Here is a 16,631-nt window from a genome sequence, read left to right as displayed (position 1 = left end):
TGGTCACGTTTATTTTCTTAAATTGTTTCAGTGCGTAAGGAATGTAAATCTATTTGTGAGATTACATAAATATTCATCACTTATATAGCAGACAATGCGGATAGTCTACTACCTAACTTCGCGCATCCTACTTTATCACCAATAGAGAACAGAAAGAGTGAGTCAAAACCTGCAAGGACTCAAATGTATGCCCTGCAGGTTACTTGCCGCTGTTTACAGTGAGCATACAGCCACCTGAACTATTGTATCAGAACTGGAAATTGTGACATGTAGTGTACACAAGGGACCTCAGCTTCAAAACCATCAACCCACTGAGCCATGGTAATGAGACAGACTTTAAACCTGCAAGTTACAGACAATGCTCTAGAGCACGGACATTCCATTCTAGTGTGATTCAAACCAGTGACTTGAGGTTGAACAATAGCCTACATACAAGTGCATTCACCACCTGAGCTATCTTACCAGTATGCCATAGCTACTACAGTGTACCAAAGATATCTTAATCTGAGACATATAGTTGTCAGCAGCCGGTGCATTATAGCTGCAACCTATTTTAACATGCAGTCTGTTTGTGACCAGTAAAGTCAGCCTTGGCAGCTTAAGAAATATTTCCCCTTTGTTTGAGATAGTTTTTGCAAAAGAAATAATAGATATGTACTGTAAAATTACTGGCAGACCATAGGGTGACTGTCATTGACTCTGTTCCTCGTGATTCTGCCCTTCTTGGGTCCACCTCATATCTGCCTCTCACCTCCTTCTTGTGGGTACCCATAGTAGAAATATTGTCCATTTCTGGCGCCCAAGCAATCCTTTCAGTGTCTGACTGGAAAGAGGAATGTGCATGTGCCACACTCCAAAAGCTGCCAGCATCATGTCCCCTGGTACATTCCTCCTCCTTAAACGTCATTACGCATCACGTCTGTTTACCTGTCGTGTGTATCTAGAATTTCTCAGAGGAGATCAGCTCGCTCCTCTGTCAGGTGACTCAATACCACGGATCCTTGTCGAGACAATTCGCTGGCTTACTGCTTTGGGAAACAAGCACCTAGGCATTTTGTAGGCCCACAAGTGGTACAATGTGACAGTGAACGTTTCACTAAAAGAACAATTTGTAAAAGTGCATTTTCTACTTAAAAGAGTGACAGGCGAGACAGGAGCTGAAAGCTGAGCAACTTATGTTTGTAACCACAGAGAGGCAGAGTCCGAGTGCGGCGATAGCCCCTGGTGAGGATAAAAGGTGCCTCCTCAGACAGGCGTATCAAATAAACACAGAACACTGACTAAATGTCAGACGCATCTGACAGCCACAGGTTCCTTCTGTGACAAGGACGGCGCGCACAAAGGGACAATTCTTCAAAAAGGCAAAGCCCTATTATTAGCTCCACTGCGGGCAAGTTCAGAGAACAATATTTTCCTCGTTCCTTTTGCATGTTTGCCAATAATTATGCAAGCACGCCTTCGGAAAGAAAGAAGAAACGCGCATTGTTTTCCTTTCGAGTGTGCGCTCTTTGTACCAGGTCGAGCCCTCTGCAGGTCACGTTATTCCGCTGCGGCATCTCTCTCTCTCTGCCCCCGCCTCCTTTTATTTTAGAGAATCACCCAAAGCAATAATTTGTCTTAGAATCCCTTTTGAAAAGCTACAAGAAAGACTAACTACTGCTTTTTTCCCCTCTGTTCCGTATTTCGGCAATCCCTTTATCTGGCTTTCATTATGGGCCCGGCGTGGCCTCTTTGGTGGGGAAGGAAGGCTTCAGGGAGCCGGTGGCTCTCTCAGCCCCTGTGATGTGCCTACAGATTAAAAAGCAGCTTTGAAGCTTCAACAGTTCTGTGTGAGCCCCGTCGGTACAGGACCTCGGAAAGACCCGAGCCATCTGGCAAACTGACATGAAGACAAAATCAAGTGATTGAAACAGTTTCTTCAAAGCAACAATAGCTGGCTGGCAGATTTGTTGATTCGGGGTTTTGTCTTTCATGTGTCGCACTCAGAAGTCGCCGGAACACCAAGGAAATCGCACAGGGGCCTGGCGGGGGAATCCGCCTCCTCTGCACGAACAGCAGCCGGAGTGGAGTTGCAAGGAGGAGACGTTAATGAATTTGACCCCGAGGCGGTCTGTTGTGTAATTATACAATTAAACAGGTCCTTTGAAAATTCTCGTGCGTTTGAAACAAGTTCTGTACTCGCGATTAAAGTATCCGTTTAACAATAAAATGAAAAACCTGTCAGGACCAGGAGGCAAGTGGGTACAGTGTTTTGTGGTGTTTTTCGCAGTTGAAATGGCGCAGCAGACATAGTGCCAATATCGGCCACACTCATCAGCCCTCCCGCAGCAACATACATGTAACATAAATAAGCAGACAAGACAACTTTTTGGTGGGAAAAATTGCTGCAGGGTTATTAGCATACCAAATATGCCAACATGGTGGGTTATCTTACAGGCGATCCAAAGGCAAGCCGCCCCTCACGGCCTACCACCAGATGGGCCAACTTGCATCGAGGCCTTAGCCAATCGGTGCTTAGCGGTTGTGGTGAGGGGACAGCCCCTCCCACTTCCGGTGAACTATCGGTCCACCCTATTACTCACACCCCCCCGTACGAGGGGCGGTGCGTTCAAGCGACGCCCGGTTGTACAGGTTTCCAACCGCCCGTAGGACAGCCGGGGCACCGTCGCACCCCAGGGTCCAGCGCACAGACTTCCTGGGGATATTAGGGCTCAGCACCCTTTGTGCTCCTGAAGAGGGTACCCCCGAGTACCTTTCCACCTCTGGATCGCCCTGTAACTCCGCCACAGCCATGGGTGTGGCGACCGTCGCAACCAGGGCTCCCCACCAAGGCCGGCGCTCCTACTTACATCCCGCTATTTCCAGGGTCTCTCCTAGATCCAGGAGGAACAAGTCCATGCCTATTCTGGAGAGATGTACCCCATCGTCCTCAAAACACCCTGCAGATTTGGCATGAAGCAACCCGTGTCTTATGAAGCCAAACCCCACTTGTTCGGTGAATTTACGCATCGCGCTATTGACTCTCCTGCGCGCAGCCTCCATTGCAACCCCTGATCGGGCTCCCTGCCACAGGAGCCGGGGAGTGATCTCAGACCACCACAGTTCACATGTCCCTAACTGGTTGCTTAATTTGCAAATTGTGGCCTTCATGTTTTGAAGCAATGTTCTTTTGCCCAGGGCCATCAGGTCGTTACCCCCCAGGTGTATAACTGGTACGTTGGGGGAACGGGTAACTCCCCCCAGTCTCTGCAGTAGTTTGCCCAACAACCCATTCCATCGCATGCCCGGGTACCCCAGCCAAGTTATCCCGCTGTTGGAAAAGCCATGCCTCCACTTCCTGCTTTCAGCCCACTGTGCCAATCTGAAGACGCCAGAGTGTCCAATCACCCAGACCTTTGTTCCTGGCAAATAAAGAAATGTGATGTTGCAAAACGTTTATTGACAACACAGCACGCCAAAATGCAAACAGTAAAATACACTACACAACACACTGCTGCCAGTAACTGGAAACCGATTGCTGCAAGAAAATTAAATTTCGTGGCTCATGGCCATACAAAATTGCAAACAGAAAAATCACTTCACAACACACTTCTGCCAGTCGCCTGGACCCGGCTGCTGAACGAATATTAAAGTTCGTGGGCTCATGGCCATATGTATCTCTTGAAACAGTGGGATTCCCAACGCCCCACCTGTTTGATACCCTCTGCTGGCAAGCCTTCCTTAAACGCTGTAGTTGCTGTCCCTATGCGGAAAGAGTGGCTGCAGAAACGCCAGATTGTCAGACCACAAGAGTACCCTCTTAGCCGCCAGTACTGCAGGCCACAAGTGGAATGCAACCACAATCGGGAACAACTCTAACACTGTGATGTTGACCATGATCTTTTTCTTGTGCCAGGCGTTGGGCCATTTCTCCGCACACCATTCCCTGTCTAAAATGGCCCTGAATCCTTACCTGCCTGATGCATCTGTATATAGGGCTAGGTCTGGGCTGCCTGCCCAGGGAGCCCTCCAAATCACTGAGCTGTTAAAATTGGCCAGGAACTCCGCCCACATGGCCAGGTCCTGTTTCATGCCTTTGCTTAATTTCACCATGTGGTGCTTCTTTGTGACCTTGACAGTGGCCCTGGCTAACCTTCTGGCAAACACCCTACCTGCTGGGATGAGCATGGCTGCAAAATTCAGTTTCCCCAGTAGGCTTTGGATGCATTCCAAGGTGGCCCTGTCCTGCCCAACCACAGACTGTATTTGTTGTGCTAGGTCACGGACCTTGTCTGTCAGCAATCTAGACTCCCCTGAGATGGTATCAAGCTCAATCCCCTGAAAAGTTAAGACCTGCACTGGACCCACCGTTTTACCTGGCGCGAGGGGGACCCCCAAGTGACTGGCCAACTGCTCAAAATCCGCAAGGGCCTGCTTACAGTCCTGCGTGCCATCACTCCCTATGAACAAGAAGTCATCTAGGTAATGGGTCACCCCTTCCACCCCATAGGTCTCCTGGAGGGCCCATTGCAGGAAGCAACTGAACGCCTCAACGTATGCACACGACACAGCGCAACCCATGGGCATGCATTTGTCATGAAAGTACCTCCCCTCTAGCTTGAAACCCAGCAGGTGATGGCTGCTCGGGTGGACTGGTAGCAAGCGAAAATCAGATTCGATGTCCGCCTTGGCTAACCAGGGCCCTCTGCCCGCCCTCCTGGCTAGGTCCAATGCCACGTCCAGAGTACAATAAGACACGGAGCAGGTGCCCTCCTCCAGCCCATGGTTAACTGATGCCCCTTCTGGGTATGAGAGGTGGTGAATTAATCGAAAAGCCCCCGGTTCCTTCTTAGGCACCACCCCCAGGGGCGAGACCACAAAGTTGTCCAGCGGGGGTTGCAAGAATGGACCCGCCACCCTGCCCAAGGCCCTCTCCTTTTCTACCTTGGCCCAGACTACATCTGGTTGCTCTCTCGCCGATCTAAGGTTGTCGGCCTCTCTGCTGCCCAGGGGGTCCACGTAGGGGATCTTAAAGCCTTCATTAAAACCAAACAGCAGCATGCGGCTATCTGGTTCGTTGGGGTACCATCTGAGGAGAGGTGTGATGTTGGCCAGGCTGACAGGAGAAGGGCCTTTGGTGGTGTGCCCGGGCGTTGGCGGACTAGCTGTGGTGAAAAGGCTCCCGGATAGGTCTGAGTCGTTCGCGGGGACAAGGTGGTGCGCAGGGGCGGGCGATGGGTGGGGGGGAGCAAGTGATACTGGTGATCTTACAGCCTCAACTTTGTTGCCCGCCTTTGCCGGCTGGCTGTCTGTCCTGCTTTGTGTGGCAAGAAACCGCTGGGTGGGGCCCACCACATGTGTTACATGCCTGCAGGAACTTGCACGTCTTACCCCAGGAGCAGGATCCTTTGTTAAAAAGGCGGCACGAAACCCGGGGGGACCTCCTTAAACCTCCCCTTTGTCTTTCCCCCCTGCGTGCCCCACGAAATGCCTGTTTGCCCCTTGTGCCTGCTTGAAAGGACCCCCTGGAAGAAGATTGTCCCACCTGTGTATTTACCTGGAGGCCTGCGCTCTGCTGCGCACGGGCACCCATATGGTCCATCCAAAGCTGGACCTCTTTTTGGTCCCAACCCATCTCCTGGCACTGGGACATCTTCCTCCTGAACTCCCTATCATAATTCAACCAGCCATTTCCCCCCCCCCCCACTTCATAGCATCGTTGTGTATTGTCCTAGAGTACTGCACCAGCCCGGGGCCCTGCTCTGGAAATTTCTCCATCGTCACAGAAGCTAGGATGGAGAAAGCCTCGAGCCAGTTTGCTATGTTCTTCTCTGGCCAAGACTGGTATTTTACTTTTTTATCATCCTCCTTCGCCCCTATCTTCCTATCTTCCTGACGTCCCGGCCCTCTTGGCCCAACATGAGCAGGGTAAAAATGTCTATAAATTCACGCCTCCAAATTCCTCCTTTGGCTGCCTGGGACTCCTGCCAGGCCAATGAGCATCGCCCAGACAGCAGCGGGCCGTGGTGACTTGTTCGACCATAGCGGGCATGGGAGTGGGTGCGAGAGGAGACACTACAGATGCGGCCCCCGTACATGTGTTCCCAGGAGGTGGAACCGGGCTGGATGTTTGGGGGAGTAGCGAGACGGGTGCTGGCACTGTGATTTGCCCCCCGGAGGTAGGGGTTGCAGGTATCCCAACAGCCGCAGTGGCCCCCATCTGCCCCACTGGCTCACCAACGCCCGCTGACCATACACTTGCCGCTGCTAACGTGGCCCTTCCCTTGTCCTAACGCTGTTGCACGGCTGCGCAGGGCTGGGGCCAACAGTATCTGCTTGAAGCCGTGACATACAACTGTTAATTGTGTCCATGAGTTTAGCAAGATCATCCCTATTGGCGTAGTTACCTTGGGCCGCGGTCCTGTCCGTCGGTGTGGACGGCCCCGGGGCGGGGGAGCACCCAGCGCTGTAACGACCTCCTTGGGGGTCTGAACTGTTCTGCTTCTGGGTGGCGGAAGCGGATCTGCCGGGAAGTCCCTGATCGTGGGCTTGCGGACCCGCTTGGGCCTAGAGGGGCCTGCCTCTGCGCCGGGCTGCTGTTCTGTAGTGGGGGAATCGCCGACGATCCCCGAGTCCTCCTGCTCGGGAGCGTTCATAATGCTGTTAGCCCACGCCAGCCCTTTGACCTTGGCCATCTCAAAGAAATTCGCCCATTGCGCGTCTTGTGAAGTGCCAGGCATCGAGTCCTCCACCTGGGACCTCTCCGGGAAAGGGGGGGGAGCCCTGGTTATCCATGCCGACCTCTGTCGCCTCACGGGCCACCAATCTGAGGAGAAAAATGTTCAGGTCAGCAAACAGGATTTACTGCGTTGTCTAGATAGGACCTACTCAAGTCCCCTGCTGCCCCCGGCGCTCCTTGCCCCTCCTTCCCCTATACTTACTTATTGTGCAGTAGCGGGAGTGGACCTGGGGCGTGACGTGCCCAAAGGCTGGTTCAAGGTGTGCCCTGCGTGCGCTGATGGTGGGGGGAGGAGCTGGGGGTAGAAAATAAGATGTTAGCTGCGACTGTGGCACGAGATTAGCGACCCTTAGCGCCCGCCCGCATTGCTCCTGGTGCCCCCCCAGTGGGCACTGGCGCTGTCTCTCCTGCTCCCACCTGCAGGTGCGAGCCTTGACCCATACCTGCTCCTCATTCCTGCTGTTCATCCCTTTTCGCCAGACCGCCTGCGACGTCGCTTCCCTAATGACCGCTTCTGACCTGAAATAAAAAGGAGAGTTTTAGTGCACTCTGGGACGGGCCCTGCGTCCAGGAACCCTTCGCGCACTGCTGCATCTCTGCTGGTGACCCTTGGTCCCAGTACCTGCTGCGGGCACTTTAGTCGCCGGATCACACGAAGCAGGGAACACGATCGAAGGACACAGCCCCTGTGAGTATAGAAACGTTAGCCACGCACATCATGTGTGCATTTACTGCATCCGTGTCCCAACACTTGTTAAGACAGTAAGGGGGGCAGGTGTACTCCCACGCCCCATACATGCATCATACGAAAGCACCCTATCAAAGTTGTCCTGGACCAAGCACAGAGCAAGAAGGCAGCATTCCCCTTAACATTGAAATGCTTGTGAAATGGCTGTGGAATTCCCCCCTCCCCTAAAAGCACATTCGTAATGCAGTTAAAACCATTTCTATTTCATACTCCTCATTGAGGGTACTGACACACTGGGCATAGAACACCAACATCAGCAGCCTTTGCTGTCGGGGAGAGTCCTGTCTCGCATGCTAACTACCAGACACGCTCGCCCGACTATTGCCCCCGAGATACCTCCCCTTTGAGGAAAAGTGTACATCACTTGTCCAAAGTACACTGCTGAAACAACACCCCAACATGCCCGTGTCACCTGCAACACCATAGTAACAGTGCATGACGTCAATACGCTGGAGGAGCCGTAAAATTGTGCAACTATATTACCGCGACTTGACCGGAGGTCTTGGTGCCCTTTCCCGATCGGCCCGCCCTCCCCCGATAGCCCCTGAAGGCATGACCAATTTCGGCACCCATAGTACAGTCCCTGCCAGATGGCACAAGAGCGACCGGGCAATAATGCAGTACCCCTACAAGTGCAGGAGCACTGCTTAATTTCACCCATACGTGCATGCGCTCCCTAAACTAAGTGGGCGAGATGCCCGACCATTCCCGCTTCCGGTGCACCTGTGACTGGCCACCGCACGCCGCGGTCAGTTGCGGGGGAGCCTGGACCCGGTTCCGGTGTTTCCCGAGGGGAGAGGAAGAAGCGGGGAGTGGCCGGTACTACAAAATGGCCACCGTGGGCCAGAATCCGATGCGGAAGGAGTCGGGCATTAAACCTGGACCCCGCGGTCTTGAACCGATGCAGGTTGAGGCGGCCTACCGCATGGCCCCCCTGGTTCACTCGGGTCGGGGTCCGGATATGTATGAAACCAATCAAGATGACCCCCCATGCAGGGCTCAGAAATGGGGCAGAGGAGCAGGCACAGATTTAAATTGGCCCCCGGGGGCTGGGTCAGATGTGGCACCTCCGGGCACTTACAACCCGTGAAACCGCCACCGACAGTGCAAGGGTATTGGCCCTGCCCTGGCAACCTGCTGCCACACAGCGGGTGAGCTTGCCAACTGCCGTGCCGACCTCCACCTCCATCACCCACGCATACCATTTGGATTCAGCCCATTAGCCCCTTCTACCAGGCCCCAGCCCCTTGCCTGGGTGGAGGTTTCTGGCAGGCCTGATCCCACCCTGCCCCGCTCCCCATGCTCCACATGTGTTGTTCCCTTTACATACCCAGGGACGGGGATACAGGGGGCTCGCTGTCTGGTATGATGCGCTATGATGCCTGGCTAGTGCGCTATGATGGCCGCGCCTTAGTCGCGTTGGGTGGTGGGGAAGTGGAGAAAAGGAAAGCCCTATTCTGACATCTAAGCCGCGGCCATGCGCAGCTGCTGCCCGCGGGCCCACCACCCCTCCCGCCCGGCCCCCGTCCCGCTCCCTAGCCCCCGAATACCACAGGTTGCATCCAGAGTTGACTGAATGGGGCAATGCCGGGGCTGGAGCTGGGACAGTGCCCCTCACTGGCAATGCACGTGTGGTGGGGCCCCTACTTGGGCCGGGGGGCTGAAACCAGGCCCGCATTGCACTAACCTCGTGGTCAGACGCGACCTCTATGCAGCAGCTACACACGGCGTCAGGGTGAGGGTCAAGGAGGCCGCCAGGTGGGCAGGGGAGGCATATATACCTCTCCCCTTCCCCACCTCGGCCAGAAGTGACGCACGGGACCCTGAAGGGGTCACCGGACACTAGGCTGTCCAGTGTGCCATCCTGTTGCACTAAAGGGGCGGCCCTCTTATGAGGGTCCCCTACGGGGACGTGTTGGTCAGCCCGCAGAGGGCCACATGTACAACTGTATTTAGTGGTCGCAAACAGAGATTCGGGCAGTTTGCGATCGCTTTAAAGGTTTGTAGCATGTATCAACCCAATTTTGCGAGGCCGCAAACTATCACTAACTCGCAAAATAGGGTTTGCGAGTCTATATTAGGAAGGGGCGTGCCAAGGGTGTCCCATCCTAATAGCAAGTTGCAAGGGCATGTACAATTGTTTTGCTCCCAGACTGCGGTCGCTAAACAATCACAGTTCACTGCCTACTTCAAGTAGGGGGTGAGCCACTCACAAATGGGAAGGGGACCCCTTGCCTTTTGTGATTGTCAGCGAAAACATTTTTTAAGAGCAGGCAGTTGTCCCAGCAGGGCTTGACTGGGATCGCAAACCAACCCCGGCAATTACGTCCGACCGGCCCCTGGGGATCTGGCGGGAAAACTGTTGCTGCACTTTTGTTACCAGGCACTGCTGTAAAACCGGCCCCAGTAACAAAAGCGGCCCCCATCAGTCCAAAACTGGCCCCCACCCTTCCGGCCCACCAGGGAAACACCCGGTGGCCACTATGGCCCATCCAGTCCTGGGTCCCACGGACCAATGCCTACTCTTAAAAAATGAAACTGAAACGTTTCATTTTGGTTTTTAAAACTCACTCAATTTTCTTTTAAGGAAAACGGGCTGTATTTAAAAAAAATAACAATTTGCTTTATTTAACAAGCAATCACAGACATGGGGGTCTGCTGTCCCTAGCAGGCCACCTTCCCTGTGTTATTGTCCATTTCCAATAGGTCGCAAATTGTGACCTGCCTCATAAATATTGATGAGTCGGGTCATTTGCGCAAAATGTGTCTGAGACACATTAGTACATTTCCTTTTGTGAGGCGCAAATTACGAGTCGCAAAAATTTGCAATTTGTGAGTCGCTAAAGGAAATGGTCATACATGTGGCCCAGAATGTAGTGCAGAGAACTGCGATAATCCCGAACCGAGTATACGAGTTTGCTTGATATTCTGTGCAAATTTGAAATGAGTGAAAGCAGTCCCAGTAATTAACGCAGCCCTGTGTGCCATGCCACCATACACTGCATGAAGTACAGGTAAGTCACCCTTACTGCAGACCTTATAGCCCTAAGGCAGGATGCACTATATCACATGTGTGGACATATCTGCATGAGCAGATTTGACCCCGCAACATCTGAGCCATTCTAGGATATTGTAAGTGTGCAGGGAAGACCTAGCCAGTACATGCAAAAATAACAACTGATGGACAGAATGCAGAACAATGTCATACATTCACCCCAGTACAGAGATCTGGGTCTAAATCCATTGTCTTTTTTCTCACAATGCCATTCCAGTTTGAACCCAGCCATATGCAAATCAGTCTTGACCCTGCGCCCAATGGGAACAGTCAAGCCCGAACTGCCAGGCCAGGTCCTCCCTGGACTGGAAACAAGCATCCTAGGACCGGTTTCGGGCTTTTAACCCTCATCAGCCAGGATAGCTTCACTCCAGTGGCATGGAGAGAACGGACCCACGTCAGGGCATACCCGCCCCAATCAGGGTTGACAAATGCAAAAAGGACAACTGAAGGACATGATGCACAACAATGTCATACATACACCACAGTTCACAGACCTGGGCCTAAATCCATCGTTTTTTTGCTCACCATGCCATTCCAATTTGGACCCAGCCATATGCACATCACTCTTGACCCTGCGCCCAATGGGACCAGTCAAGCCCGAACTGCCAGGCCAGGTCCTCCCTGGAATGGAAACAAGCATCCTAGGACCGGCTTCGGGCTTCCTGCCCTCATCAGCCAGGATAGCTTGACTCCAGTGGCATTGAGAGCAAGGGACCCACGTCTGGGCATACCCGTCCCACTCGGGGTGACAAATGCAAAAAGAACAACTGTTGGACAGAATGCAGAACAATATCATATGTTCACCCCAGTACAGAGATCTGGACTTAACTCAATCGTTTTTTTGCTCACCATGCCATTCCAGTTTGGACTCAGCCATATGCAAATCAGTCTTGACCCTGTGCCCTATGGGAACAGTCCAGCTCAGACTGCCAGGCCAGGTCCTCCCTGGACTGGAATCAAACAACCCAGGACCGGTCTGGGCTTTCAGCCCTCATCAGTCAGGATAGCTTGACTCCAGTGGCATGGAGAGCATGGGACCCACGTCTGGGCATACCGTCCCACTCGGGGTGACAAATGCAAAAAGAACAACTGATGGACAGAATGCAGAAAATGTCATACATTCACCCCAGTACAGAGATCTGGGCCTAAATCCATCATTTTCTCGCTCACCATGCCATTCCAGTTTGGACCCAGCCATATGCAAATCAGTCTTAACCCTGCGCCCAATGGGAACCGTCCAGCCCGAACTGCCAGGCCAGGTCCTCCCTGGACTGGAAACAAGCAACCTAGGACTGGTTTCGGGCTTTCAGCCCTCATCAGCCAGGATAGCTTGACTCCAGTGGCATGGAGAGCACGGACCCACATCTGGGCATACCCACCCCACTCTAGGTGACAAATGCAAAAAGAACAATTGATGGACATAATGCAGAACAATGTCATACATTCACCCCAGTACAGAGATCTGGGCTTAAATACATCGTTTTTTTGCTCACCATGCCATTCCAGTTAGGACCTAGCCATATGCAAATCAGTCTTGACCCTGCGCCCAATGGGAACAGTCCAGCCTGAACTGCCAGGCCAGGTCCTCCCTGGACTGGAAACAAGCATCCTAGGACCGGTTTCGGGCTTTTAACCCTCATCAGCCAGGATAGCTTCACTCCAGTGGCATGGAGAGAACGGACCCACGTCAGGGCATACCCGCCCCAATCAGGGTTGACAAATGCAAAAAGAACAACTGGAGGACATGATGCAGAACAATGTCATACATTCACCCCAGTGCAGAGATCTGGGCCTAAATCCATCGTTTTTTTGCTCACCATGCCATTCTAGTTTGGCCCAGCCATATGCAAATCAGTCTTGACCCTGAGCCCAATGGGAACAGTCCAGTCTGAACTGCCAGGCCAGACCCTCCCTGGACTGGAAACAAGCCTCCTAGGACCAGTTTCGGGCTTTCAGCCCTCATCAGCCAGGATAGCCTGAGTCCAGTGGCATGGAGAGCATGAGACCCACGTCTGGGCATACCCGTCCCACTCGGGGTGACAAATGCAAAAAGAAATATTGATGGACAGAATGCAGAACAAAGTCAAACATTCCCCCCAGTACAGAGATCTGGGCCTAAATCCATTGTTTTTTTTCTCACGATGCCATTCCAGATTGGACCCAGCCAAATGCAAATCAGTCTTGACCCTGCGCCCAATGGGAACAGTCCAGCCCGAACTGCCAGGCCAGGTCATCCCTGGACTGGAAACAAGCATCCTAGGACCGGTTTCGGGCTTTTAACCCTCATCAGCCAGGATAGTTTCACTCCAGTGGCATGGAGAGCACGGACCCATGTCAGGGCATACCCGCCCCAATCAGGGTTGACAAATGCAAAAAGAACAACTGAAGGACATGATGCAGAACAATGTCATACATTCACCACCGTACACAGACCTGGGCCTAAATCCATAGTTTTTTTGCTCACCATGCCATTCCAATTTGGACCCAGCCATATGCAAATCACTCTTGACCCTGCGCCCAATGGGACCAGTCAACCCCGAACTGCCAGGCCAGGTCCTCCCTGGAATGGAAACAAGCATCCTAGGACCGGCTTCGGGCTTTCTGCCCTCATCAGCCAGGATAGCTTGACTCCAGTGGCATGGAGAGCAAGGGACCCACGTCTGGGCATACCCGTCCAACTCGAGGTGACAAATGCAAAAAGAACCACTGATGGACAGAATGCAGAACAATGTCATACATTCATCCCAGTACAGAGATCTGGACTTAACTCCATTGTTTTTTTGCTCACCATGCCATTAGAGTTTGGACACAGCCATATGCAAATCAGTCTTGACCCTGTGCCCAATGGGAACAGTCCAGCCCAGACTGCCAGGCCAGGTCCTACCTGAAGTGAAAACAAACAACCTAGGACCAGTCCGGGCTTTCAGCCCTCATCAGGCAGGATAGCTTGACTCCAGTGGCATGGAGAGCATGGGACCCATGTCTGGGCATACCGTCCCACTCGGGGTGACAAATGCAAAAAGAACAACTGATGGACAGAATGCAAAAAATGCCATACATTCAACCCAGTACAGAGATCTGGGCCTAAATCCCTCGTTTTCTTGCTCACCATGCCATTCCGGTTTGGACCCAGCCATATGCAAATCAGTCTTGACCCTGCGCCCAATGGGAACAGTCCAGCCCGAACTGCCAGGTCAGGTCCTCCTTGGACTGGAAACAAACAACCCAGGACCGGTCCGGGCTTTCAGCCCTCATCAGCCAGGATAGCTTGACTCCAGTGCGATGGACAGCATGGGACCCACGTCTGGGCATACCGTCCCACTCGGGGTGACAAAAGCAAAAAGAACAACTGATGGACAGAATGTAGAAAATGTCCTACATTCACCCCAGTACAGAGATCTGGGCCTAAATCCATAGTTGTTTGCTCACCATGCCATTCCAGTATGGCCTGGCAGTTCGGGCTGGACTGTTCCCATTGGGAGCAGGGTCAAGACTGATTAGCATATGGCTGGGTCCAAACTGGAATGGCATGGTGAGCAAAAAAATAATGGATTTAGGCTCATTGTTCTGACCATTTAGAGGTTCCCCTGAAATCCTACCAAGCACTGGTGTGGTCTCTGACTAGTCTTAGCCAGCCTGTCACCACCAGACATGTTTTGACCTGATGGGGTGAGGGCCATCATTCCCAGATACAAGGGAAAAAGACTGCTCTCTGCGAAGGTGCTTCACATCTCCCCCAGGCCAGGATGGTATTCCAATGCGGAAGCTTCAAATGCGATGCCACCTTTGAAATGTGACCCAGGCAACTCCAGATAAGGGAGGATGCCAACTCCCCGGTCTTGCTCCACATTTGGTAGGAGGACAGGTAGGACAATTAGTTAAATTCAGCAAGTACCACCCCTAAGGGAGGGGAGGTGATTTGGAGCCCACTTTTCATTTCGCTCCATCTTGGTTTGAGAGGAAATTATTCCGTTAGGGTCAGGGTAGTATTCCTTCCCATAGGAAGTGGTCACTTAAAGGGTGAAGACACCCTAAAGGTAGGTATCCCATTGGATACTACCTGCCACCCCCTTGAACACCCCTAAATTTAGAATTTAGGTGGTATCCCTGGACCATAAACTTTAGATTCGATGGACACATAGAAGATAAGGACAAAGAAAAGCTGATGCCCCGAGGTTTGAAGCCCTGCTGCAGAAAATTGGCGGCAAAGTCTGCCTGCTGCCTTAAGGACTCGACAATCGAGGTGTGCTGTCTCATCCTGCAACTGCGAGGCCTCCAGGAACGCCGGAGCACCTCCGGCCTTCGACAAATCACTTAAGAATTTCCAGTCGCAGGCCAGTGAACCAGCAGAAATTGGTTTCTTGACTTGTTGCTGCCCGGCGACCCCGATGCAGCACCCAAATCAAAAGTGGTAACCCTGCCCTGGAGAATCAAATTTGACTCCCCTCCAAGTGTTGAAACACCAGGGTCTACTGGAGCCATGCCGCACCAATACATGGGGTACCAGACTCTCTGCTCCATTCACTGAGACGAAGAGTCCAATTCGGGCTCCACCTGCCCAAGAAGCAAGCACACATCGTGGGACATTGAGACTCCTGAGACCCACTTCATGAGTGGCCCAGCTGTCCCAAAATTGCCTCTCCAAGCTGCCTGCCCCTGACCGTGAGGACATCTTGATGCGTGCCGCCCGGCACACTTACCTGCTCTGCACCCAGACCTCCCTGCCTGGGGACCGATGAACCAGCTGTGCTTTCTTGGTCCGAAAGCACTTGTGATCTGCTCCACCAAGTAGGACCCCCTTGGACTTACCTTCAAGTCCTCTTGTGCAGTGTGTTTTCTGGTTGCCCCCTTCATCGTAGTGCACCAGCTACCAACAACTTCAGCACCCTGCTCCGGTTCGAATCTGGGATACTCCTGAGAATCCACTGGTGGAACATAGGGCCTGGCCTTGCTACTCACCTAAATCCCGAAGGTAAACCTTGAAATCCAACTGTATGATTTTATATGCATTCTTCCATTTTCTCCTATTGCTTTCAATGGTGCGTAATTGCGCACAAAAGTGATTTAATTTGCGAACTTGCAAAATTCATATCTCAAAATGTACTCATTGTAGAACAAAGTTCTTGGTCTGAAAAATTATATAAAAATCAGTGTTTATAAATATTCTTGAGAGTGTGTATCATGTATTGCCTCTGTGAGTACAACAAATGCTTAGCACTACCCTCCAATAAGCCAAACTGCTTGCCCACACTACCATGAACAGAGCATTTGTATTATCTATTTTTGCCTCTATATACCAATCTGGGTCTCACTGGACTCTCTGTACAGTGTATTTCAGTTAGTACACTATATAGAGAGCCAGCTTCCTACACTGACTTCAGGAACAACACCTCCCCGTGGAACAATGCATTGTGGCCTTTCGAAATTGGACCCTTACCCATTCCGATCAACCACGCCTGCAACCATGGCATCATCCTGGACAGTAAGCTCAGCATGAAAAGACAGATGAATGCAGTCTTATCCCCCTGCTTCCTCACCCTTCGCATGATCTGGAAGATCTTCAAGTGGCTCCGCTTTGAAACCAGTTGGACTGTCACCCAAGCCCTTGTCGCCAGCTGATTGGACTATGGCGATACACCCTTAGTAGGAATAGCCTCGCACCTCCTCAAGAGACTGAAGACCATACAGATCTCAGCAGCCAGACTCATCCTTGACCTCCCTAAGTGGGCCCATATCGTCTCCACCTCAAGAAACTCCACTGACACCCCCATTCAGAAGAGATGCCAGTTCAAGATGCTGAGCCACACCTTCAAAGACCTACGTAACCAAGGACCAGATTACATCAACCACAGCCTGAACTTCCACCTTCACTCCACACGCCTGCGCTCTGTCTCTCTCGCTCATACCCCCTGCATCCGCCAGAGCAACAGTGAAGGATGCTCCTTCTCCTACCTCACCACAAAGTCCTGGAACGACTTCCCACTTCACCTGCGAACCTCATCCTCTCTGCTGCATTTCAAGAAAGGACTCAAGACCTGGCTGTTCAACCGAACCCTCCCCTGCTGCAGTGTTCTCAGCGCATGGAGACCCTCACGGGTGATTGACCA

This window comes from Triturus cristatus, chromosome 12 (assembly GCF_964204655.1).
Source record: "Triturus cristatus chromosome 12, aTriCri1.1, whole genome shotgun sequence".
Classification (NCBI taxonomy): Eukaryota; Metazoa; Chordata; class Amphibia; order Caudata; family Salamandridae; genus Triturus; species Triturus cristatus.
The sequence above is the reverse complement of the archived record's forward strand: the minus strand, read 5'-3'. Positions refer to the sequence as shown.